Below are 12,773 nucleotides of genomic sequence, written 5' to 3' on the forward strand. Positions count from 1 at the left end.
CGATGCTATTTGGGTGATTGTGGCTCGGCTGACCAAGTCTGCGCACTTCATTCCTGTGTGTACTACCTATTCTACAGAGCGGTTGGCAGAGATCTATATCCGGGAGATTGTTCATTTGCATGGTGTCCTAGTTTCCATCATTTCAGATAGGGGCACTCAGTTTACTTCGCGATTTTGGGGGTCTATGCAGCGAGAGTTAGGTACTCAGGTTGAGTTGAGCATAGCTTTTCACCCTCATATAGACGGGCAGTCCGAGTGCACTATTCAGATATTGTAGGACATGTTGCGTGCTTGTGTCATTGATTTCGGAGGGTCATGGGATCAGTTTCTACCGCTTGCAGAGTTTGCTTATAACAACAGCTACCAGTCGAGTATTCAGATGGCTCCATATGAGGCCTTGTACAGGAGGCAGTGTAGATCTCCAGTTGGTTGGTTCGAACCGGGTGAGGCTAGGCTATTGGGGACAGACTTGGTGCAGGATGCCTTAGAAAAGGTGAAGGTGATTCAGGAGAGTCTTCATACAGCGCAGTTAAGGCAAAAGCGTTATGCTGACAAGAAGGCTCGAGATGGATCCTACATGGTTGGCGAGAAGGTTCTGTTGAAGGTTTCTCCCATGAACGATGTTATGAGATTTGGGAAGAAAGGTAAATTGAGTCCTCGGTTCATTGGGCCTTTTGAGGTGCTTCGGAGGATTGGGGAGGTGACTTATGAGCTTGCTTTGCCACCCAGCTTGTCGAGTGTGCATTCGGTATCATGTTTCTATGCTCCAGAAGTATATTGGGGATCCGTCTCATGTTTTGGATTTCAGCACGGTTCAGTTGTATGATGATTTGACTTATGATGTGGAGCCAACAACTATTTTGTGTTGTCATGTTCGAAAGTTGAGGTCAAAGGATATAGCTTCAGTGAAAGTGCAGTGGAGAGGTCAGCCCGTAGAAGAGGCTTCCTGGAAAACCGAGCAGGAGATACAGAGCAGATATCCTTACCTATTTGAGGCTTCAGGTATGTTTCTTGACTCGTTCGAGGACGAACGTTTGTATATGTTGGGGAGGATGTGATGACCCGGCCAGTCGTCTCATGAGTTACCGCTCTGTTTCCCCCATTTCTGCTTCTTATTACTTTGTATAATGGTTCTATATGTGACCGGGTTGATTGGTTAGGGTTCAGAAAGGAATTGGTAAGGTTTGAGACACTTAGTCTCTTTTGAGGAAGGTTAAGTTAGAAAAGTCAACCGGATGTTGACTTATATGTTAGAGGACTCGAATATGTGTTCCGATGGTTCGGTTAGCTTCGGGAGGTGATTTAAGACTTAGGAGCGTGATCAGAATAAGTCTTGGAGGTCCGGACTAGATTTAGGATTGAATTGGCGAAAGTGGATTTTTGGCGATTTCCGGTTGATAGGTGAGATTTTGATACAAGGGTCGGAATGGAATTCCGAGAGTTGCTGTAATTCTGTTGTCTCATTTGGGATTTGTGTGCAAAATTTGAGGTCATTCAGACGTGGTTTGTTTGGGTTTTTGATCAAAAGCGGAATTCAGAAGATTTTTGAAAACTTAGGCTTGAATCCGATGTGTTTTGATTGATTTGATGTTGTTTGAGGTGTTTGGAATATTGGTACAAGTTTTAATAAGGTATTGGGATATATTGGTTCCTTTGGTTGAGGTCCTGGGAGCCTCGGGTGAGTTTCGAAGGGTTGATCGGATCATTTTAAGTTAAAGAAAAGTTGTAGATTTTGGATTCAATTGTTGCAGGTATTTTGTTCTTCACGTTCGCGAGTGGACCCTCGTGTTCGCGAAGGGTCAGGAAGGGAGGCATCAGGTTTGTCCTTCGTGTTCGCGAAGGGGAGTCCCGCGCTCGCGAAGGGCCGGAATGGAAAGCATCGCGTTCGCGAGAGGCCTGGCCGCGTTCGCGAAGGTTGGTGAAACTGAGGCATCGCATTCGCGATGGTGATATTGCGTTCGCGAAGAAGAGTTTTGGTCAATGGAATTTTTGTGCTTCGCGAAGAAGGATTTCAGGCCTGGGCAGAAGGTTTAAATAGTCGCCTTATTCGCGAATTTAGGGTTTATTTCTTCCATTGTTGGTCGTTTTCGGAGCTTTTTGAAGGGGATTGAAGAGGGATTCAAGGGGAATCACTTGGAGGTAAGAATTTTGGACTTAAAACTCGATTCTATTGTAAAATCTACCTAATAAATCATGGAATCTAAGCCAAAAAATTGAGGAATTAGGGCTTGAGATTAAGAGACTTTAAAATGAGACTTTGAGGGGCCATTTGGATTCTGATTTCAGTATTCTTGGTATGTATGGACTCGTATTGAGATAAGGAATCTATTGATGTAAAATTATCGAATTCTGAGATGTGGGCCCGGGGGTCGGGTTTTGATAATTTCAGGATTTATGTTGTAAATTGAATATTTTCGCTTGGGCTTCGTTCCCTTAGTATATTTTGACGTCCTCGTTCTGATTTTGGATAGATTCGACGTGAGTGGAGGCTGATTTGAGGGGAAAAGGCGTCGCGAGCTAGAGATTTGACCGGATTGAGGTGAGTATTAATTGTAAATGATATTCTGAGGGTATGAAACCCCAGATTGCACATCGTTGTGCTATATTGAAGTGACGCACACGCTAGATGACGAGCGTGGGGTCGTGCACTATTGGGGATTGTGACTTAGTCCGTCCCGAATGACTATTTTACCGCGTATTTGATTGAAATCTATTTGCTATCATTATTATTTGGGCTGAATGCCATATTTGGGCTGAATGCCAACTATTTGAACCTTTAGGGGACTTTTATTGATATTTCCTCACTGCTTTGACTTTATACTTGAACTCAGTCATGTTATATTTCACTGTTTTCGTACTCAACCATGTTTACTCTGTTTTAACACTTAAATGATCTTTTAAATGATATTTTGGGCTGAGAATCATGTTTTACTATTGCCCGAGTGGCTTGTGAGGATTTTGACTGAGTAAGGCCGAGGGCCTATGTTGTGAGGAAACATTTGATATTGATTATGAGACCGAGGGCCTGAGGTATGTACGCCACGAGGTGTCTTGATTGATATGAGACCGAGAGCCTAGTGATGATGCCACGAGATGACTTGATATTGCGCTTGGGCCGTAAGGGGCTCTTCCAGGAGTTTGCACACCCCCAGTGAGCGCGGATACCCATTGTGATGTGAGATATAGCCTGATGGGCTTGTATTGTTCTAAGATATTGCCCGAGGGGCGGATTTGTTGATACTGTGCCCGTGGGGCGAACCTTTGTGTGCTTATTTTCTTAATTGCATGTCCTTTACCTGTTTAAATGTTCAAAAAGGTTTTCATGAAGTTTAATTGCGCTAAATGACTTTCACAAATCTTTTATTGATTTTACTGCTTCATTATAGTTTGCAAATGTGTTTTACGTGATTTCCCGCTTTCAGTCTTTATTTATGGTTATTACTCACTGAGTTGGAGTACTCACTTTACTCTCTGCACCCCGTGTGCAGATTCAGGTGCATCTGGTCCCGCTCCCGAGTGCTGATCATTTCCAGCTCAAGCGGATTCGAGGAGTCTTTAGGTAGTTGTCGGTGTTTGCAACCCGGAGCTCTTCCCTATCTTTATTTCTTCATGTTCTTAGTTTCTATATTAAACTCTGTAGTTTTCTCTCAGTATTCCGGATTGTTTAGATGCTCATGACTAGTGATACCTCGGTATCAGATTGTGTTGGGTTGTATTTCACATATTATACTATCATCTTCTTAAACCTTGGATTATTTTATCATGCTTTAGACTATTTCTTACTCTTTAACTGTTAAATACTGAAATGGGAAGTGTCGGCTAGCCATGTCTTCATGAGATGCGCCATCACGACCAGGTCCGGGTTTAGGGTCGTGACAAGTTGGTATCAGAGCCTAGGTTACATAGGTCTCACGAGTCATGAACAGGTTTAGTAGAGTCTCACGGATCGTTACGGAGACATCTGTATTTATCCTTGAGAGGCTGTAGAACCTTTAGGAAAAACATCATATTCTTGAAATTCTTGTCGTGCGAATTTGTTGATCCGAGTACTAAACTTTTGTTATTCTATTCTCTCACGGATGGTGAGGACACGCGCTACCGATCAGGATGGACGACCACCAGTACCACCAACTATGGCCACCAGAGGCCGAGGACGCGATCGTGGTCGCAGTAGGGGTAGAGGTGTGACCCGTACAACAGCTAGGGCAACACCTGCAGATCCACTAGCAGCCCCAGTTCAGGATCAGGTCCCAGTTATGGGCGCTCCAACAGCACCAGCTCAAGCACCAGCGGTGCCCATTGTGATTCGGGGTCTTTAGGAGGCCTTGGCTCAGATCCTATCAGTTTGCACTAGCCTAGCTCAGGCGGTCTCAGCTACTACAGCCGCAGCTACTTCTCAGGCCAGGGGAGGCAATCAGACTTACGCCGCTTGCACACCTGAGCAGGTCGTGCAGGGACTTCAGACGCCGGGGGCACATCTAGCCCAGCCAGTTACAGCTTCTCAGGACTATGTAGTTCTTGCCATGCTAGAGGATGAGCAGCGTAGGTTGGAGTGGTTTGGTAGACTTCAGCCTCCGACCTTCATTGGTGCAGAGGGCGAGAATGCCCAGGGCTTCTTGGATAAGTGTTAGAGGATGCTTCGTACAGTGGGTATTCCGGAGACCAGCGGGGTCGCTTTCACTAATTATCAGTTTTTTGGAGCTGCCTTCACTTGGTGGGAGGCTTTTGAGAGGCGTCGGCCTATTGGTGCAACACCCCTTACCTGACAGCAGTTCTCCATTCTCCTTTTGGAGAAGTATGTGTCGTAGTTCCACATAGAGGAGCTGTGTAAGGAGTTTGAGTGGTTTCGTCAAGGAGAGATGACTGTGATGCAGTATGAGATAATGTTCTCCGAGTTAGCTCGTCATGCTATTTGGTTGGTTTCAACAGATAGACAGAGAATTAGGAGGTTTGTTGATGGCCTCACTTATCTACTTCGTATTCTCATGATCAGGGAGAGGGTGATTGGTGCTACTTTTGAGGAGGTTGTAGACATTGCTCGGGAGATTGCGTCCGTTCATCACCAGGAGCGCGAGGAGAGGGAGGCCAAGAGGCCTCGAGGATTTGGTAGTTATAGTGGTACTCCTTCGAGAGGTCAGTTTCAGCATGGCAAAGGTCGTCCATTCAGGCATGCTCATCCAGCTCGCCCAGGTTATCGTGGGGCATCATCGGGTCATGGTTCTTACAGTTCTCATTAGGACCAGTCATCATTTAGTGCCCTTCCAGCTTAGAGATCGTCCTGTGCTCCATCACCCCAGGGCTCTTCTATGTCAGGTGCATCTGCTAGTCACTCCAGTACGAGGGGTTCCCTTCAATCCCCTTCTCTAGCACCTGTGAGTTATTATGAGTGTGGTGAGATGGGTCATATGTGGAGGCAGTGCCCTCGTCGTCTTGCGAGTTCATCTCAGCAGAGGGGTCAGTCATTGGCTTCAGCGCCAGTTACTTCACCACCACCCGCCCAGCCAGCTAGGGTTGGAGGTCAGTCAGGTAGGGGCCTCCTAGAGAGGGAGGTCGATCAGGTGGCGGGCAGGCCCGTTTCTATGTACTTCCAGGCAGACCCGATGCTATTGCTTCAGATGCTATTATTACGGGTATTGTTTCAGTCTGCCACAGAGATGCCTCTGTATTATTTGATCCCGATTCCACCTTTTCTTATGTGTCATCATACTTTGCTCGTTATTTGGGTACGCCCCGTGAGTTTCTTGCTTTACCTATTCATGTATCTACCCCGGTAGGCGATACTGTTGTTGTAGACCGTGTGTACCGGTCGTGTGTGGTGACTGTTGGGGGTCTGGATACCCATGTGGATCTTTTATTATTGTGTATGGTGGATTTCGATATCATTTTGGGCATAGATTGGCTATCTCCGTGTCGTGCTATTCTGGACTGTCATGCTAAGACAGTCATACTAGCTATACCGGGTGTGCCACGAATTGAGTGGCGAGGTGTGACTGATTATGTTCCTAGTAGAGTGATCTCATTCTTGAAAGCCAGCGTATAGTTGGGAAAGGTTGTCTTTCGTATCTAGCCTTTGTGAGGGATGTCGGTGCTGAGACTCCCAGTATTGATTCTGTTCCAGTTGTGAGGGATTTTCCCGATGTGTTTCCTGTAGACTTGCCGGGCATGCCACCGAACAGGGATATTGATTTTGGTATTAACCTGGTGCTGGGCACTCAGCCCATTTCTATTCCGCTGTATTGTATGGAACTAGAGGAGTTGAAGGAATTAAAGGAGCAGCTTCAGGAACTCCTTCATAAGGGGTTCATTCGGCCTAGTGTGTCACCTTGGGGTACGCCGGTTCTATTTGTGAAAAAGAAGGATGACACTATGAGGATGTGCATTGATTATAGGCAATTGAACAAGGTAACAATTAAGAACAAGTATCCTTTGCCTCGCATTAATGATTTATTCACTAGCTTCAGGGAGCGAGAGTGTTCTCCAAGATTGATCTCCGTTCAAGTTATCACCAGTTGAAGATCAGGGACTCGAATATTCTTAAGACAACGTTCAAGACCGGATATGGTCATTATGAATTATTGGTGATGTCTTTTGGGCTGACCAATGCCCCAGCAACGTTCATGCATTTGATGAACAGTGTGTTTTGGCCTTATCTCGACTCGTTTGTCATAGTCTTCATTGATGATATTCTGGTGTATTCGTGTAGTCAGGAGGAGCACGTAGAGAATTTGAGAGTTGTGTTGTAGAGATTGAGGGAGGAGAAGCTTTATGCAAAATTCTCCAGGTGTGAGTTTTGGCTCAGTTCAGTGGCTTTCTTGGAGCACGTGGTGCCCAGCGAGGGTATTCAGGTTGATCCGAAGAAGATAGAGGCGGTTCAGAGTTGGCCCATACCATCCTCAGCCACAGAGATTCGCAGCTTTCTTGGTTTGGCAGGCTATTATCACCGGTTTGTTTAGGGATTCTCATCTATCGCATCGCCCTTGACCAAGTTGACTTAGAAGGGTGCTTCATTTGTATGGTCGGACGAGTGTGAGGAGAGCTTTCAGAAGCTCAAGACAGCCTTGACCACAACTCCAGTGTTGGTTTTGCTATCAGCTTCAGGTTCATATACCGTGTATTGTGATGCTTCGAGAGTTGGTATTGGTTGTGTTTTGATGCATGAGGGTAGAGTTATTGCTTATGCTTCCCATCAGTTGAAGCCCCATGAGAAGAACTACCCCATTCATGATTTGGAGTTGGCTGCCATAGTTCACGCGTTAAAGATTTGGAGGCATTACTTGTATGTTGTGTCTTGTGAGGTGTTTACTGATTATCGTAGCCTCTAGCACTTGTTCAGACAGAAAGATCTTAATTTGAGGCAGCGGAGGTGGTTGGAGTTGCTTAAGGATTATGATATTACTATATTGTACCATCCGGGAAAGGCCAATATGGTGGCCGATGCCTTGAGCCGAAAGGTGGTGAGTATGGGGAGTTTGGCATATATTCCAGTTGGGGAGAGACCTCTTGCAGTTGATGTTCAGGCCTTGGCCAATCGGTTTGCGAGGTTAGATATTTCGGAGCCTAGTCGGGTATTGGCTTGTGTGATTTCTCGGTGTTCCTTATATGATCACATCAGAGAGCGCCAGTATGACAATCTGCATTTGCTTGTCCTTAAGGATAGAGTTCAGCACGATGATGCCAGAGATGTGACCATTGGTGATGATGGGGTGTTGAGGATGTATGGCCGGATTTGTGTGCCCAATGTGGATGTGCTTCGGGAGTTGATTCTGGAGGAGGCCCATAGCTCGCGGTATTCCATTCATCCGGGTGCCACGAATATGTATCAAGATTTGAGGCAGCACTATTGGTGGAGGAGAATGAAGAAAGACATTGTGGGATTTGTAGCTCGGTGTCTCAATTGTCAGCATGTGAAATATGAGCATCAGAGACTGGGTGGCTTGCTTCAGTGGATGGATATTCTAGAGTGGAAGTGGGAGAGGATCACTATGGACTTTGTAGTTAGACTTTCACGGACTTTGAAGAAGTTCGATGCTATTTGGGTGATTGTGGATCAGCTGACCAAGTCCGCACATTTCATTCCTATGTGCACTACCTATTCTGCAGAGCGGTTGGCAGAGATCTATATCCGAGATTTTGTTCGTTTGTATAGTGTCCCAGTTTCCATCATTTCAGATAGGGGCACTCAGTTTACTTTGCTGTTTTGGAGGTCTATGCTGCGAGAGTTGAGTACTCAGGTTGAGTTGAGCACAACTTTTCACCCTCAGACAGACGGGCAGTCCGAGTGCGCTATTCAGATATTGGAGGACATGTTGCGTGCTTGTGTCGGTGATTTCGGAGGGTCATGGGATCAGTTTCTACCGCTTGCAGATTTTGCTTATAAAAACAGCTACCAGTCGAGTATTCAGATGGCTCCATATGAGGCATTGTACGTGAGGCAGTGTAGATCTCCAGTTGGTTGGTTTGAGCCGGGTGAGGCTAGGCTATTGGGGACAGACTTGGTGCAGGATGCCTTAGAAAAGGTGAAGGTGATTCAGGAGAGGTTTCGTACAGCGAGTCGAGGCAAAAGAGTTATGCTGACAGGAAGGTTCGAGAAGTGTCCTACATGATTGGCGAGAAGGTTCTGTTGAAGGTTTCGCCCATGAAGGGTGTTATGAGATTTAGAAAGAAAGGTAAATTGAGTCCTCGGTTCATTGGGCCTTTTGAGGTGATTTAGAGGATTGGGGAGGTGGCTTATGAGCTTGTTTTGCCACCCAGCTTGTCGTGTGTGCATCCAGTATTTCATGTTTCTATGCTCCGGAAGTATATTGGGGATCCGTCTCATGTTTTGAATTTCAGCACGGTTCAGTTGGATGATGATTTGACTTATAATGTGGAGCTAGTAGCTATTTTGGGTCGTCAGGTTCGAAAGTTGAGGTCAAAGGATATAGCTTCAGTGAAAGAGCAGTGGAGAGGTCGGCCCGTGGAGGAGGCTACCTGGGAGATCGAGCAGGAGATGCAGAGCAGATATCCTCACCTGTTTGAGGCTTCAGATATGTTTCTTGACTCGTTCGAGGACGAACGTTTGTTTAAGTTGGGGAGGATGTGACGACCTGGCCAGTCGTCTCATGAGTTACCGCTCCGTTTCTCCTATTTCTGCTTCTTATTGCTTTGTATAATGGTTCTATATGTGATCCGGTTGATTGGTTAGGGTTCAGAAAGGAATTGGTAAGTTTGAGATACTTGGTCTCTTTTGAGGAAGGTTAAGTTGGAAAAGTCAACCGGATGTTGACTTATGTGTTCTCGGACTCGGATGTGAGTTCCAATGGTTCGGTTAGCTTCGGGAGGTGATTTGGGACTTAGGAGCGTGATCAGAATGAGTCTTGGAGGTCCGGAGTAGATTTAGGCTTGAATTGGTGAAAGTGGATTTTTGGCGATTTCTGGTTGATAGGTGAGATTTTGATATAGGGGTCGGAATGGAATTATGAGAGTTAGAGTAGTTTCTTTGTGTCATTTGGGATGTGTGCGCAAAATTCCAAGTCATTCGGCTGTGGTTTGGTTGGGTTTTTGATCAAAAGCAAAATTCGGAAGATTTTGAAAACTTAGGCTTGAATCCGATGTGTTTTGATTGATTTGATGTTGTTTGGAAGATTGGTACAAGTTTGAATAAGGTTTTGGGATATGTTGGTGCCTTTGGTTGAGGTCCCGGGGGCCTCGGGTGAGTTTCGGAGGGTTGAACGGATCATTTTAAGTTAAAGAAAAGATGCAAATTTTGGCTTCAGCTATTGCAGGTATTTTGTTCTTCGCGTTCGCGAAGGGTCAGGAAGGGAGGCGTCAGGTTTGGCCTTCGGGTTCACGAAGGGGAGTCCCGCATTCGCAAATTGTCGGAATGGTAAGCATCGCGTTCGCGAGAGGCCTGGCTGCGTTCGCGAAGGTTGGTAAAGCTCAGGCATCGCGTTCGCGATGGTAAGATCGCGTTCGCGAAGAAGAGTTTTGGTCAATGGAATTTTTGTGCTTCGCGAACGCGAGGCTTTGACCGCGTTCGCGGAGAAGGATTTCAAGTTTGGGCAGAAGGTTTAAATAGTCATCTTGTCCGCGAATTTGGGGTTTATTTCTTCCATTGTTGGTCGTTTTTGGAGCTTTTTGAAGGGGATTCAAGGGGAATCACTTGGAGGTAAGAATTTTGAATTTAAAACTCGATTCTATTGTGAAATCTACCTAATAAATCATGGAATCTAAGCCAAAAAATTGAGGAATTAAGGCTTGAGATTAAGAGACTTTACAATGAGAATTTGAGGAGTCATTTGGACTCCGATTTCAGTGTTCTTAGTATGTATGGACTCGTGAGGATAGAAAGAATCTATTGATGTAAAAATTATCGAATTTCGAGATGTGGCCCAGGGGTCGAATTTTGGTAATTTCGGAATTTATGTTGTAAATTGATTATTTTCGCTTGGGCTTCGTTCCCTTAGCATATTTTGACGTCCTCGTTCTAATTTTGGATAAATTTGACGTAAGTGGAGGCCGATTCGAGGGGTAAAGGCATCGCGAGTTAGAGATTTGACCGGATTGAGGTGAGTAATGATTGTAAATGATGTTCTGAGGGTATGAAACCCCGAATTGCACATCGTTGTGCTATATTGAAGTGACACACACGCTAGATGACGAGTGTGGGGTCGTGCACTGTTGGGAATTATGATTTAGTTTGTCTAAAATGACTATTTTACCGCGTATTTGACTGAAATCTATTTGTTATCATCATTATTTGGGCTGAATGCCATATTTGTGCTTCGTGCCAACTATTTGAGCCCTTATGGGACTTTTATTGATATTTCCTCACTGCTTTGACTTTATACTTGAACTCAGTCATGTTATATTTCACTGTTTTCGTACTCAACCATGTTTACTCTGTTTTAACACTTAAATGATCTTTTAAATGATATTTTGGGCTGAGAATCATGTTTTACTATTGCCCGAGTGGCTTGTGAGGATTTTGGCTGAGTAAGGCCGAGGGCCTATGTTGTGAGGAAACATTTCATATTGATTATGAGACCGAGGGCCTGAGGTATGTACGCCACGAGGTGGCTTGATTGATATGAGGCCGAGAGCCTAGTGATGATGCCACGAGATGGATTGATATTGCGCTTGGGCTGTAAGGGGCTCTTCCAGGAGTTTGCACACCCCCAGTGAGCGCGGGTACCCATTATGATGTGAGATATAGCCCGAAGGGCTGGTATTGTTCTGAGATATTGCCCGAGGGGCGGATTTGTTGATATTGTGCCCGAGGGGCTAACGTTTATGTGTTTATTTTCTTAATTGTCTGTCCTTTACTTGTTTAAATGTTCAAAAAGGTTTTCATGAAGTTTAATTGCGCTAAATGACTTTCACATATCTTTTACTGATTTTATTGCTTCATTATAGTCTGCAAATGTGTTTTACGTGGTTTCCTGCTTTCAGTCTTTATTTATGGTTATTATTCACTGAGTTGGAGTACTCACTTTACTCCCTGTACCCCGTGTGCAAATTCAGGCGCATCTGGTCCCTCTCCCGAGTGCTGATCATTTCCAGCTCAGGCGGATCCGAGGAGTCTTTAGGTAGCTGTCGGTGTTTGCAGCCCGGAGCTCTTCCCTATCTTTATTTCTTCATGTTCTTAGTTTCTGTATTAAACTCTGTAGTTTTCTCTGAGTATTTCGGATTGTTTAGTTGCTCATGACTAGTGACACCCCGATATCGGGCTGTGTTGGTTGTATTCCGCATATTATACTATCATCTTCTTAAACCTTGGATTATTTTATCATGCTTTAGATTGTTTCTTACTGTTTAACTGCTAAATACTGAAATGAGAAGTGTCGGCTGGCCTTGTCTTCACAAGAGGCACCATCACGACCGGGTCTGGGTTTAGGGTCGTGATAGTTATTGATTGCAGGTGGTTGTTGCACCAGGCAAGACAGAAGGGACAAGTAATTCTCAAGCATAGCTTCGGGCAGGAAAATAAAGTGGCACTCATTTTGGCTAGAGAAACACTAATGCAATCCAACATAAATAAGCTATGTCTGTTTGCAGCACCTCCACAACCGACATTGGACAAATATCGAAGGGACCTGAAGGGTTTTTCTTGTGTAAAATATGTTTCCCCTTATGTATGCATTCAGTTGGCTGCTCTACGTAATTATGATGCCATAGAAGGCAATAGTTCATATGTAGGTGCCAACAACGGCAGTTTGGTTTGTAATATGTCTAGACTTGATGACTAGTTATTAATATATTACCCTTATTGCTAAAAAAAAACACAAACTTCTTTTTTCCATCAAAGGCTGTGGTAGAGAGATGAAGCACTTTAAGGGGTCGTTTGGTTGGAATACGATTTATACCGGTATAAGTTATGCCGGTATAAATTATATTGGGATAAGTTATGTTGGGATTTTTATTTATTCATTGTTTGGTATGTTGTATTAAGAATGAAAATTGCATAATTTATAAGAAGAAAGTATAAGTTATACCGGTGCTAATTTCCCACCTTCTATAAAGTAGAAGTTATTCCAGTATTAAAATTAACATCATGATAATTTATACCTGGTTAGCTAACCAAACAGAGTATTAAGGTGGTATTAAATTTTTATACCACTCTTATACCTTCTTATACCTCATACCAAACGACCCGTAATTGAGTTGGAGCTCGAGGTATCAAGTTATATCAGGTGGAACCTGTCGCACCTCCTTTTTACCGCGCCCGCGGGGCGCGTGGGGAGTTTTCTCCAATTGAAGGACAGTCGAAACGGGATTTGTTTATTTGTTTCAGA

This window comes from Nicotiana sylvestris, chromosome 2 (genome assembly GCF_000393655.2).
Source record: "Nicotiana sylvestris chromosome 2, ASM39365v2, whole genome shotgun sequence".
NCBI classification, from domain to species: domain Eukaryota; kingdom Viridiplantae; phylum Streptophyta; class Magnoliopsida; order Solanales; family Solanaceae; genus Nicotiana; species Nicotiana sylvestris.